This window comes from Poecilia reticulata, chromosome 7 (assembly GCF_904066995.2).
Source record: "Poecilia reticulata chromosome 7, P_reticulata-male-v2, whole genome shotgun sequence".
In the NCBI taxonomy this organism is placed as follows: Eukaryota; Metazoa; Chordata; class Actinopteri; order Cyprinodontiformes; family Poeciliidae; genus Poecilia; species Poecilia reticulata.
In genome coordinates this window covers 2,177,702-2,191,744 of record NC_088836.1, presented here as the reverse complement: position 1 = coordinate 2,191,744, position 14,043 = coordinate 2,177,702, and the positions used below count along the sequence as shown (strand labels likewise).

At 38.0% G+C, this 14,043-nt stretch overlaps 1 protein-coding gene across 4 annotated transcripts in view; it reads right to left on the bottom strand.

Moving 5' to 3' along the window:
• The window catches only part of hdac7a (histone deacetylase 7a), a 95,212-nt gene that overhangs the window by 48,082 nt on the left and 33,087 nt on the right, over positions 1 to 14,043 (bottom strand). For all 4 annotated transcript variants that reach the window (XM_081608587.1, XM_081608588.1, XM_081608586.1 and 1 more), the window contains one exon: positions 3,836 to 3,893. The gene's annotated coding sequence lies outside the window, so the exon portion shown is untranslated. The remainder of the gene's footprint in view (positions 1 to 3,835; positions 3,894 to 14,043) is intronic.

The window sequence follows — 14,043 nt, the reverse complement described above, 5'->3', positions numbered from 1 at the left end:
CAAAAAATTAGCATATCATGAAAAGGTTCTCTGAACGAGTAATTAACCTCATCATCTGAATCAACGACGTAACTCTAAACACCTGCAAAAGATTTGTGAGGCTTTTAAAAACTCCCAGCCTGGTTCATTACTCAAAACCAAAATCATGGGTAAGACTGCTGACCTGACTGCTGTCCAGAAGGCCATCACTGACACCCTCAGTAAGGGTAAGATACAGGAAGAAAATTCTGAACGAATAGGCTGTTCTCAGAGTGCTGTATCAAGGCACCTCAGTGGGAAGGGAAAAGTGTGGCAGAAAACGCTGCACAACGAGAAGAGGTGACCGGACCCTGAGGAAGATTGTGGAGAAGGGCCGATTCCAGACCTTGGGGAACCTGCGGAAGCAGTGGACTGAGTCTGGAGTAGAAACATCCAGAGCCACCGTGCACAGGCGTGTGCAGGAAATGAGCTACAGGTGCTGCATTCCCCAGGTCAAAGGTCAAGCCACTTTTGAACCAGAAACAGCGGCAGAAGCGTCTGACCTGGGCTACAGAGAAGCAGCATTGGACTGTTGCTCAGTGGTCCAAAGTACTTTTTTCGGATGAAAGTAAATTTTACATGTCATTCGGAAATCAAGGTGCCAGAGTCTGGAGGAAGACTGGGGAGAAGGAAATGCCAAAAGGCCAGAAGTCCAGTGTCAAGTACCCACAGTCAGTGATGGTCTGGGGAGCCATGTCAGCTGCTGGTGTTGGTCTACTGTGTTTTATCAAGGGCAGGTCAATGCAGCAGCTATCAGGAGATTTTGGAGCACTTCATGCTTCCATCTGCTGATAAGCTTTATGGAGATGAAGATTTAATTTTTCAACACGACTTGGCACCTGCTCACAGTGCCAAAACCACTGGTATTACTGACCATGGTATTACTGTGTTCAATTGGCCTGCCAACTCTCCTGACCTGAACCCCATAGAAAATCTGTGGGATATTGTGAAGAGAAAGTTGAGAGATGCATGACCCAAAACTCTGGATGAGCTGAAGGCCATCGAAGCATCCTGGGCTCCATAACACCTCAGCAGAGCCACAGGCTGATTGCCTCCATGCCGCCTTGAAGGCTGCAAAAGGATTCCTGACCAAGTATTGAGTGCATAACTGAACATAATTATTTGAAAGTTGACTTTTTTGGTATTAAAAACACTTTTCTTTTATTGGTCAGATGAAATATGCTAATTCTTTGAGACAGGGATTTTGGGTTTTCATGAGCTGTATGCCAAAATCATCAGTATTAAAACAATAAAAGTCCTGAAATATTTCAGTTGGTGTGTAATGAATCTAAAATATATGACAGTTTAATTTGTATCATTACATTATGGAAAATGATTAACTTTATCACAATATGCTAATTTTTTTAGAAGGACCTGTACACCCCTACTTTGCTAGTACAAACTCACGTGCTCCAGTGTAAATGGTGGTGTGTGCTGCTGTCAACAGCTTTCAGAGCTATTTCATGGCTCATGTGTCTCTATGCCCATGTGTTTATGCGTGTGTGTGTGTGGGTGTGCGGGTGTGTGTGTTACGAGGACAGATAGATGAGGACCGGGCTCTTGACTGAGAACAAAACACAGTGTTAAGTGAGGACACCAGAGGAACCTAAATCATCCACATGTCTCTGGACAGTATCTGGCTCCGTCCCGTACCAGACTGCTTTTTAAGGAGGCTCTGATTTTATGTTCCAGTCAAGGACAAAATGGAAATCTCTCACCCTGCTCAAAATCAGATGTGGATTCAAAACTTTAACAAGAATTTCATAAATGGTAAGAAGGGGTGAATGAGAAGGGCTTAGAGGTTTATCACAATATTTTGCAGTAGAATTATGATCACAATAAATGTGACAACTATTTATTGTTTCTTTCTGAGGGAACTGTATGACCTCATGACAGCAATCATAGACATACAAACATGGAAAAACATTAATAAGTGTTTGAAATAATTTAGATTTTCTGATTTTGTTTGTCTTTTAGTGTGCCAATAAGTCATTGAGGCGTTGTCTCTATGAAATAAATCTCTTGTTTTTAATGTTTTTTAATGGCATCTACACAAAACATGATCTAGTTGTTTTTTATTTGAAACAGAAAATTAACATATATGCTTCTAAAATAATGTAATGTATACATTTAAAAAAATTAATTAAACTAAACTTAGTAGGAGTTTCCATGTTTATTTTACATGTTTACAGCAATGGGCTTGATGCACTGGACGTCTATAACAAACTGATTCTCACTGGTTAGTCGGTTGTGCTAAGTGGAGTCAGAGACACTGTGTCCACAGCTTATTTTAGCTTTAAAACAGCATTTCACAGCCAAGAGAAAAAGGTGGAATTCATTTGTTTCACACCATGACTCTGCTTTTCACGACAATGAAATATGGGTTTTCTGTTAGCAAGGAAAACTGCACAGCCGTTTTTCAGCTGGTTAATCTGGAGTCACGGCAACTGGTGAAAGACAGGGACTGCACTAGTCTGTCCACATCATAGGTGTTCTGAAAACTTTTGGTGGTTTTGACACTTTTTCAAACTTGGTGTGCTTTAATCCTGGCAACCATCTCACCTGCCTAAGTGAAAGTAAGACATACCCTGGAAAATTAAAAACATTCCTTGGAAATTCCCTCTTTCAGTAAAACACACTTCTAGTAAGTATGCAAACAAATGAGGTCTGTTAATGTTTTATATCTTACATAAAAGAAATATTTGCCAAATGTTTTCATTGGATTTAGTTTGGCTATAAAAAGATTTGAAAACATATAAGTAAAAGCCATCATAAAAAAAAACTCTACAACAGTGCACAGAATACAAATGAACACTGTTCTGCACAAAATGTCATGATCAGCATGCTAACAATTATCAGTAATGACATCACCATTAATGTTTCTATTAATGTTTATGAACATACAGCATGTATAAGTACACAACAGGCTCCACTGCATCTAAAACCCTGACTAAAACCAAATCCATTGCAATGCTAAGCCACTCGCTGCGCATAAGTTTATTGTTTTTCCACTGCAGGAACACTGACTTTGGTACCTAAAAACCGGTGCCATCTCTACGTATTTCAAGTATTTGCTTGACCTGAACAAATAACCAGTTTTGCAAGGTGCAGCTTTTTGAGATGAACAGCCAAAAATGCTGCAAGTTTAAAACTTCCTCTAAACATTCAACTTTACCCTTAATAACAGCCAGATCTTGAACTGTTGGTTTTATTATCACCAGTTACATTGTAAATGTAATTTGGAACATTAAGTAGGACAGCATTCATGAACATTATTTTAAGCTTAATTTATTGCCAGCAGCTCTGTAAATGATCACTTTCTGCTCTTAACATCACCAGCTGGTGTTACACTGGAATAGTACTGGTGGAAATAAAACAAAACATTTGGACCACGGAGGTTTCACACCCACACTGTTTTAACTCAAACTGCAAAATGTTACAACACCAACTCAAGCAGCTGTAAATAAATTCATTAATCGTGGAAAATTTATAGACATGCAAAACACCTGAAAATCCAATCAAAAGTAACAGGACTTAAGCCAGATGTAGAATTGTTAGATATAGTCTGCCAAGTTTATAAACCTGACAGATAAATCTAATGATTGGTTTATCTGAAAAAAATTTAATAAAATAAAAATAAAACAAAATCCCCCAAAATCAAAGTTGCAGCACACCACAATCTGATCTGTTGGAAAGATGTCTTCTTTTTTCACTATTTGTGACCAACTCACTGAGTAAATCTCAAGACAAGAAGAAAAGAAGGAGAAACTAAATCAGAGTAAAAATACTTCCTTAAATGTGCAGGTTGTTTTCTTACCTTGTTTCAGTTCCTTAGTCAGTACAACAGTTGAATCCAGGAGATCTTCCTCTCGTATCTGAGGAGGGAAAGGAATAGAGTAGGATCATATCATACAGATGTTACAAGAAGATCAAGATTACATTTATATTTTTGACCAAAGTGACAGTTTTGCAATGTGATAACTAGCTGCTGAAAGCATATGATTGTGTCTAACAAAATAAGGTCAAGTTATCAGCTCCGAATATGAAAGTGAGTGCTGTGAGGTTGCTGCATCGAGACTCTTAGAAAGACTGAACAATCTGTCTGAAACCTCCGCCATCTTTATCTGATGGCATTCTGTGTAGAAAAAAAGGGTGAAAGCATAAAAAAACAAAATTAAGGCAGTTTAATAACACTGTATGAATATGATGACAAGCTAACCGTTAGCTGCTAAAAACGCTAAGATTAGCATCTACTTCAGTGCTACGCATCAGAGTTTTTGTTAAGTCAGCACCTATTAAACATTTAAATTTCAAGTCCTAGTTGGTCAAACTTGAACAGTCCTAAAAATTATTATTGAAAGCAGAGGGTGTTCAAATCTTTCTTTAGGGTGTCGAACACAAAGAGAACAGCCATTTTGGCACTATGATTAAAAAAAGCAGCAAAACAACATTTGAAAATATGAACTTGTCAAATGTGTCAGAAATTCTCTATGAAATCTTTATTGCATTTCTGAAAATGAAAAAAATTATATTTTTAGTTTCTCTAAAAGCAGTGCTAAAACCTCTTTTTATTTTCCACTATATTTTGTGCATCTTATTAGCTTGTGAAATGGACGCACACATTGTTGCACTCATAGAAAACAAAAGAAAGTATTAAATAATAAATGGCATTTATGACTATCCATTTTTGTAAATAGTTTCAATATAGTCAAGATTTTGGTATGGAGTAGGGAACGACAAGCTTATTTTAATGTAAAGGTAATGTAATGCATCTTCCTCTTAAAGAGACATAAACACACTGTGACATTGTAAACGAGCAATCATCATAAGTTACAATATCCTGTTCGGCTGCATCTTACGCACTTTAACATTCCACCAACATGTCAATAATAGATGTATTTACATAACTCACACACTGGCTGTGCTCACACACTGCATAAACAAATGGATGTCTGTCATTCTGTCATACTCCACTCAGTTTTGCAATTTGGCTAGAGCTGAAAATCCTGGAACAACAATCATTGGTGTCATTCACAGAGGACCCCAGGTGTGCAGTCCGGTTGGACAAATGGCTGCAGTTCCCAAAACCCACACGTCTAAAGAGCCTCATTCAGCATAGGTCTTCTAATCAAGATCTATGGAGCAATAAACTCTGAATTCTAGATTTAAATTCCATCAAAACATGTTAATTTGATGCTTTGATTCTGAAAATTGTCAAACAGAGAGGGAATTGATTTAATTCACATAGACTGTTTAGAATGTAAGAACTGAGATAACAACAGAGATAAGGACAAAACTAAGATGCTTTATTTGACTGATGCTCAAAACTGATAATTATTCTAAGAATGAGGAAAACTCAGGAACTGGGCAGTACTTTTAGATACTTGGTGCTTCTTTCACTGGGATCATTGCAGACCAGAAACATGTCAGAAAAGATGATGGACCGAAGCAAAACCAATCTCCCTACTCCTGAGAGAGGTTAACCCAAACCACAGGAGCTGTTCTGGATCCTGTAAAGAGATCGATGGCTGGTAGAAACACAAGCCGTATACACAAGAAAGAAGCAAAACACACACATCCACATCCACCAGCGTTCGTCTCAGATGATCCATATATTAATCCCAAAGTGAAAGAGAATGTTGTGGTGTTGTCAAGGCCTGAAAAAATAGTCATATTCACAAATTTTTGTGAGGTTTTTACAATCAATATACATTAATTTACTAACTTTCTTTTTGTTGGCCTAAGTAAGTTTTATGTTTGCGTTTTTCATGCAATCAAACTGTTGAAGCTACTTTTACTTCTTTCATTTTTAATCTAATTAATTCAAATAAAATAAAATAAACAGCTCTGTTCAAAATTAAGTTAGATGTTAAGATACTAACAGGCTAGATATTAATACGTTTTACTATATCATAAACTCATGTCATGTCATATTACACCTTTGTACAATATTATATAATGTTTTCTATTGTTTTTGTTTTTGTCCTTTTTTTTAAGCGTTATGGCTAACGTACATTAAACACAATGTATTTGGTTAAACCTGGTAAATCAACATTTCCCCCAGTGTATCATCAGCCTGGCGGGCCACCAGGTTTACTTGCCCCAACCCCCCATCAGGTTTGAAGTAACTGATAAATAATATAGCAGCTATTTAGATAGTTAAAAATCCCATGGAACTATTAGAATTTAAAAATGGCCACTTTATCTGACTGTCTGAGTCATTCAAAGGAGCATTCCTTAGCATGTGAAGCCAAATAGCAACAACCCAATCACATTTGGTGACAGGCTATCAATCAGTGACACACCAAGTGATCCCAGGCAGCAAGTTGGTACATGAAAGGTTAATATGTCAGGTAAACAACCAGGGGTCTGACCATTTAAAAACAAATAATAAAGTCCTGAAATCTACTCCAGAACTCAGAGAGGCAGGCCCTGAGGGGGCTGGGAGGGTTGCTGTGCCTGGCCTCTAACAGTTGTCAAGTCTGGACAAGATAGAAACTGGCTGCCTAATTTTGATCAGAGGAGAAGAGGAAATACATGATCTTAAAAAACAATGTCTGTGGACTAAATCAAAACAGTTAAATAATGTCTGACTTAAAAGCAAAACTCCTCCTATTAGTAGTAGAGTAAAAAGGGAATAGATTCACACTTCCATCAACGTTTGGCAAAATAAAAAAAACTTAATTTCACAAAAAAAGTGTTTTTTGGCTTTTCCAAAAAAAGGTTAATGCACTAGCAGTGAGATGGAAACATCTTTGGCAAACTAATTCTAGCACAGCAAACTTGTTACTGTTTACTGTGCTTTACTCCAGATACACAAAATCCACTTTGTGTATCTGGTTGATGGAAACACACCTACTTCACATTTTCTTTTTTACGACATTCTAAAAGTTCACTCAAAATTTGCATGCCAGATAGAAACAAAGTTACTGACACTTGGGAGGACATGATTCAATTGTATTGTACACTCTGCATGAAAATCTCCACTGGCTAACTGCTAGCAGGCATCAGGGACTTTCTAACAGTGAATCCGGACTGCATTTGATTGTCTCCACTTACAAATCAATATTTATCAGGGCGTTAACATCTGAACTGGATAGTTTTACACTGCACTTTGAGATTTCAAAAAATCTTTATCATGCTAAAAAGCATTAGGATCCTGGTTGAATTAGACTAATGTAAAAGGAAAATACATTTATAGACAAACAAAATGTGGACTGGATTATTCTGTACCAATTATTGATTATTTTGAAAACGCAGTTTGTGTTTTGTTTAGTTATTTGCAAAAGAGTAAAGTGTTTCTGAAAAATAATGTCAATCTTTTCCTAGTTTATGAGCTGGATGTGTTATTGCATCCATATTTATAGTTCCACATTGGTGCGAATAATTATGTGCTTCCACCACAACAAAGGAGATACATGCCGCTGTCACTGATCCCACCATCTATGTTGGATTACCACGTGCTAATGTAAAACATTTTAAAAAAAAGTCTAAATAATCTAAATCTTGCATCAAGTACATTTCTCTAACTTTCTCTCACCTCTGTTCACTCCAACATCAAACGCATTCTCCACATTTCCCAAAACAAACAAAACCACTCAACAGCAGCTCATTTAACAGGAACCTCGCTCCCTCCCTGTTCCCTGTTCCCTCTGTTCACAAACCTCTCAGTCCACCTTATCATTCCAAGTCACACAAACGTGGAATACCTGTTAGCCGCACAAAGGCTGACCAGACAAACAGATGCCAATCCAACCGCACATCTGTTGCTCAAAGCTGTTCTCACAAGCCCTCTGCGACACAAAAAGGGAAATTTATTTGACATGAACCAAATGATCTTGCAGGTTATCAAAACAGTGAGTCGTGAAGACAACATTGGAACAGAGTGTGGATGAAAGACTGGTAGCTTAAAGAAACAACAGTCTACTTAAGTTTTGCTGCTGATAAGAATGAGAGAAAAACTCATTCTTATCAGCTAATCCTCCTGAAGCCTCTATAAGCACTAGAGGCAGAATACAGTTTGGTTTCTCTCCACAAAGTGACATAAAGCACCCTCTCTCCAAGTCCTTTTCACTTTAAAGTGTTGGTTGGTGTGTTGAGTCATGGTACAGTAAAAGTTTCAAACAAATAAGCAAAACCACCAGATCTGTCTGCACAGAAATACAATGTGAGATGGACGTCTCTGCTCTCCAAATGAGAAGAAAGATTTTAGGACACAATATTGAATGCATGACCTTTTCACTCAGATATTTTGGTGTGAGTGCAACATGTTGAGTTGGCCACCTGCCACACCGGAACAGGTTTGGTTCCTGGCGCTATTACAAAACAATTGTGAGCTGGAGCGCTCGGATGTGGGAAGTGGGATTTTGTTGACAAACTTTGACATTGGGTTACGTGTCTTACTTACGCTCTTGTGAGATTTGTGCTTTTTACAACTCTTTATGACTGAAACGAATAAAGAAGCTGTAACTATGTGGCTCTAACTTTTTTTACCTTCTTTTCCATTTTAGCTATTTTTTGTTTCTTTTTTTAATCTATATCCTTTTCTTGGTAAAGGTTAACGTGTTCCAGGAAAATAAAAGGCTCTTGAATATGCACAGTCACACTCAACAGTCTGCCAGGACAACAAAGGAAGAAGACATTAGCATTCCTGCACATAATTTGTACTCTGCTCAGGGATGAATACAGACACAGGCACATGCACGGCACGACCAAAAAACGAGAAAAAGAAGAGACAAAAAAAGTCTTCTGTTTTGCTGAATCCACATTATATGCATACCAATTCAGTATTTGTTTTAAAGGACTGGGAAATTGCACTACTGGGGAAAGATATGTGTATAAAATTAGTTCAAGGGCTTAAAAACAAACCAACACTTGATACACACAAAATGTCTTGAGTTGAAGTTAAAGCAACTAAATGAACCCTAAGAGGCAACATTCAGAGAGAAAAATATGACATAAAGATTACACCATTAAACCCCTTGTAAAAGTGTATAAGTTGACGTGCAGTGATTATCTACTCCATGTTTCTTATTGTGTCATACTCCCAAAAGGGTCCTTAAGATGTAATGTGGAGCAAAGTCATAAAACTTTGTCTCAAAGGAGGATCACAAAATGACTGAATTACTGCAAATAATTACTATCAACACAATGAAGGTACTTTGATGCTGGTAGCAAGAGTAGTTCATCTTGCAGTTCAGCTTCTATGATGTTTAAGGTTGAAGAAGAAGAAATACAGAATGTTCTCATGATGTCTGTATGATGTTGGTTGTCAGGAAGAGAAGGAGGAAGAAAACACAACTCTGTTGATATCCATCCATCCATCCATTTTCTATACACCTTGTCCCTTAGTGGGGTCGGGAGGGTTGCTGGTGCCCATCTCCAGCAACCCTCCTAACGTTCCGGGTGAGAGTCGGGGTCACCCTGGACAGGTCGCCAGTCTGTCGCAGGCTCTGTTGATATCACTTAGAGCAAATATTAGGTTATCTAATTAGACATTTTTAGTTTAAATTAGTCATTTATTTGGAACACTATAAAACATGAGCTGTAATAGCAGATTAATAGGAAACTGGCATTGACTTTAAAATGTCCAGAGATGACCCGAATCTCAAAGCAAAGAGCAAAAAAAGACATGCTGATGAAAGAAGCAGAAATTTCCCATAACAAAATACCTTATTTTTAAGTCATATTTTTTACACGTTGCCACTGTTTAAATGTTGCTCTCAAAGATGAACACGTCGTTAGTCACACAGCAAAGAGAAGCCAGACATTAAAAATGGGCCAGGTATTTCTGTAATGTATATATTTCTGCACAATCAGAATGAAAGAGCTTAACAAATAATGCTCCATCACTGGCACTAGCACTAACATAATGTCCCACATTCAGAAGTCCCAGTAAATAAACATGAATTGTGTTGCAGTTATCCGATCGAGCCTGAAGCTGAAAGCCTGACTTGAGACAATCCATCACTCATATGCACACACTCGCAGTCACATGCAAATTCAAGAGTCTGGCCGGATGAAAGGAGATCCTGTTACATCCGAGCCCACAGCAAGCCATCCGATCCGAGGTCAGTGTCAGCCACCATGCTGATCTGGAGTGAATGTGAGCTGAATCATTACTCAGTCATCCGCTTTAGGCTAGACAATATCAGGATACAATGAGAGCTCTGCTTTGGAAAACTTGTGACTAAGGCCAGACTGGTATGTGAGCAGCACGGGTCTCTACGGAGTCAGGTAACGGATTTTTGTCTCATCTGTGAACAAGATGAGAAACATTCCTAGCATGCAAAAGTGAGTAAAAACATAGAACAGTGACTGAATAATAGGCATCAGTTGCTATTGTACTCAATTTACAAGACTGGGTTTATTCCCCAATGTCATTTAAAGAACAATTTCTTAAAGCTAAAAAAAAATTTTTTTTATCCAAAGAAGAAGGGTGGGACTGAGGTGGAAATTAAAAGGTTATTCCCCCCACCACCCACAACTCTCAGCAACACCAAATGCCACAAGAATAAATCCTTGACAAAAATAATCCCATCGACTTGAGTGAATTTCAAATGGATCAGTGTGTCAACATGCATGTGCTTGTGAAAAAGGCAGAGAAAGACAAAAGGGGAAGGGGGCGGCAGGACGTGTTGAGGGGGATCCAGACGGTGGGTGGAGGCCAGTAACAGAACAGATTCCCAGCTGAAAACAGCAAGAAGCCGTCAGCTCAAAGGTTAATGCCACATAAATTGATTTGACACACTAATAAAATCTTACAGACAGGGTTACCTCAGGTCACACCGCATGCACTTAGTCTCCTTATCCCACTTACACCACAATACAGCTAATATGTTCACGCCATACACACACACACACACACCAAAGAGAAATAAAACTATTAGATGACTCCATACACACGCACGCACGTGCACACACACACACACACACGCACACACATACACAGTCCTGTGGGGCCCCACTGAGAGTATTATATAACATTACCCCTGACATATCAAGTGATTTCATGCACCTAGAGGCAGGACAATTGAGCCATTTGTTCAGCAGGGCAAAAATAGCCACCCCCCTCTTCAACGCCATCTACTATTACTAGCATTACTACCACAACTGTGGCGCAGCTTGACTGTGCACTGCAGCTTAGCTTTAAGAGTCCCCATGGTTAAATATTACTTTAATGCCTCTGCAGAAGCTGATGTGGCCGTTAAATCAGGACGATAAAGCCAATCAAATTTTGGGCGGAAACTACTACAAATTAATAACGTTATCCTACTAAGTACCCACCCCGCCCCCCAAAAAAATGTGTACCGTACGTTTTAAAAGAACACAGAATGAAAAAAAATTAACAGAACTTTCTTTTGTTATCACCAAGCTTTTTATTTTCTATTTAAAGGGATGATTAGTATATTTTGTGAAGGGTTTCGTGAAGTCTTTATGGGTTACCATAAACTGGAGGGAGAAAGTGTTCAGATCGCTCTGTGTTTGGAGAATCGGACTGAAACCCCGTCGGTTGAAGGTGATTTAGCTATTTAAAACTTTCATTGCACCTTCAAGAATGTGCTAAATTCAGAGTTATAGTTATTCAGGATCTGACTTCTACAACTGTAGGTTACAGGGTCCATGGACCATGTTGAAAACACAGACGGTCTTCAACTAAAAAAAAAAAAAAAAAGTGTACTGTCAGTAAACAGCTAATTGGAAATCATATTGGCTTTCCTAAAAATGTTGTTTAGAATATTTTGAAACTATGTAGTTAAGGATGATGACTGACCAACTAAAAAGACTGGAAGTACCCTACTTTGTACAAAATCTTTAAATAACCTTTTCTGACATCTTTAATCATTCTTTTTCTTTCTTTTTCATGATTGCAGTGTAAGGCCTGTAAATAACTCTTCCTCCTTTGGCTCTACAATGCAGCAGGAACAAGCACCATCAGCTGACCAAAGTATTTCGAAACCACAACCAGGAAGAAGATACGTGATCTCAACTGCAGCTATTACAATCAGAAGCTTTTCATACTCTAGTTTTGTGAACCAAAAGGAAAGAAAAAAATAGATAAAACAAAGAGTTCAAGATTATTTTGTATTTTGCTGTGGAGAGGTTATATTAAAGATTTTAGGGATTTTTCCCCATCGGTATGTTACAAATATATTTAAAAGGTCTGCCTTGGCACAAAATTTACAAGACTAAATGGCATAGTGAACAAACTATGTTGTTCAGAAAATTGAAATTTTAATAATCAATCCCAACTGTGGAGTTCACAGACACAGAGCTACAACTACAAAATAACAATTTGCAAATCTGCTGTCTTACTGAAAGGATGCTAAAGGCAATGCAGACTAACTTTCCTTAATGTAACACTTAATGTGAAATACATGCATAACACATGTGTCTTCAGTCAGACTCATTAAATTAAAATATGCACTCAGATGAGGCTCGTTTGGTGAATTAAAAGTACATTTTGGAAATAAAAACCTTTAAACAGGTATTAAGCATACTTTTTATTAGGCCCATATTCCTTGATTAAAAATTCTTTTTTTATTGCTGTAATATTCTACTCATTGTATTAAGTGCATTTATTCCAATGTAATTATTCTAGTTCTAAATGTTGGCTTTCATTGGCAGCAAACATAAAATCATCATAAACAAAAACTTGAACTGGGTTATTGAAACAAATGAACTAAACATTTTATTTCACTCTTCAATAATATTCAAATTCATGAAATAGCACAGCATGTTTCTAAAACAGGAAAAAGGAAACGGACTATAGCATTTTAAAATCCAACTTAAGTTTTAGCAAAGGCATCTGAAAAGCTTTGCATCAACTAAACAGACCTTTGCTTCTTTTTCAGGCATGGAAAAAATAAAGATCAGCGTTCCTTCAGAAGAACTAAGACATTGTGGTACAAACGGGATGTTCTCCTGGTAATCTGAAAGTATTTGGATGAAGTCTGTAAGATTAGAACAGTTCTCTAAGCTTTCGCAATTAGTAAAATGGTATTTTCTAATGTTTAACACGTCTAGAATCACACTGCTTCCACATTCAACTGCTTACAGCCACAAGCGTCTAAAACCTCACAGGTAGATGTGACTGTGCGTTTTTGTTAACGTAGAAAAGAGAAATAAATATTTTAAAAAACAAGACAAAGGCAAAAAGGTCCCTGTGTCCGTTGCCCTGGATGGACAACATACATGTAACCAAACTCTACAGCCACAGCCATGACCTCACCGGGTTTTTCCACAGAAACACACACACACACACACACACACACACACACCCACACACACACACACACACACACACACACACACAAGACATCGTCCTAGGGGAGAGTACAGTCAGCGGAGCCTGGCACAGTGAGAGCCAGCTTCAATTCAGGAACATGTATTGTAATCCTACACAGTGTGATCACACAGGCGTGCTTCACAGAAAAGAAAACTAATCTAAAGTAAAAGGCAGGGACACAAAGAAATAACCGGGTGACTCGTTTCTTCATGGGTGGAGCGTTGGATCAAATTTTTGATCCGCTGATCCGAGGTGAAGTGAAAAAAAGTGAAGTCAACTGCATTCCGAGTTGCTGCGCTGCCTCTAGAATCCCTGAGTCCGAGGAGGAAGCATGGAGGAAATATTTGCCATGGGGAAACAGAGGAGCTGCTGACATGGAAAATTTGATGGTTATCATCTTTGTATTATATTCTGTTGTAGAACTGGGTGTCTCTTGAGATAAGAAATATCACACCACGTGTCATACCAGTGGGAAGTCCTGAATTGTTCAATGTCTAACATCCAGAAGCTAAAAAGGGGAACAGCTTTGTATGAAATCCTGTAGGAAAATGGCTCATAATCTTTTTCGAAGTAAGACAATTTTAGGAAACACCAAAGTTTCTAAGTGCCACCGTACTGACATTTGGAAACAGTGGTACAACAGGATTTGAACCTTTTTTCTTTAGGGTGTTTGGTCCATTGGTGCTAGATGTCTATTTGAAGAGATCAATTCTGTGTTTCATTTTACACAGAATTTT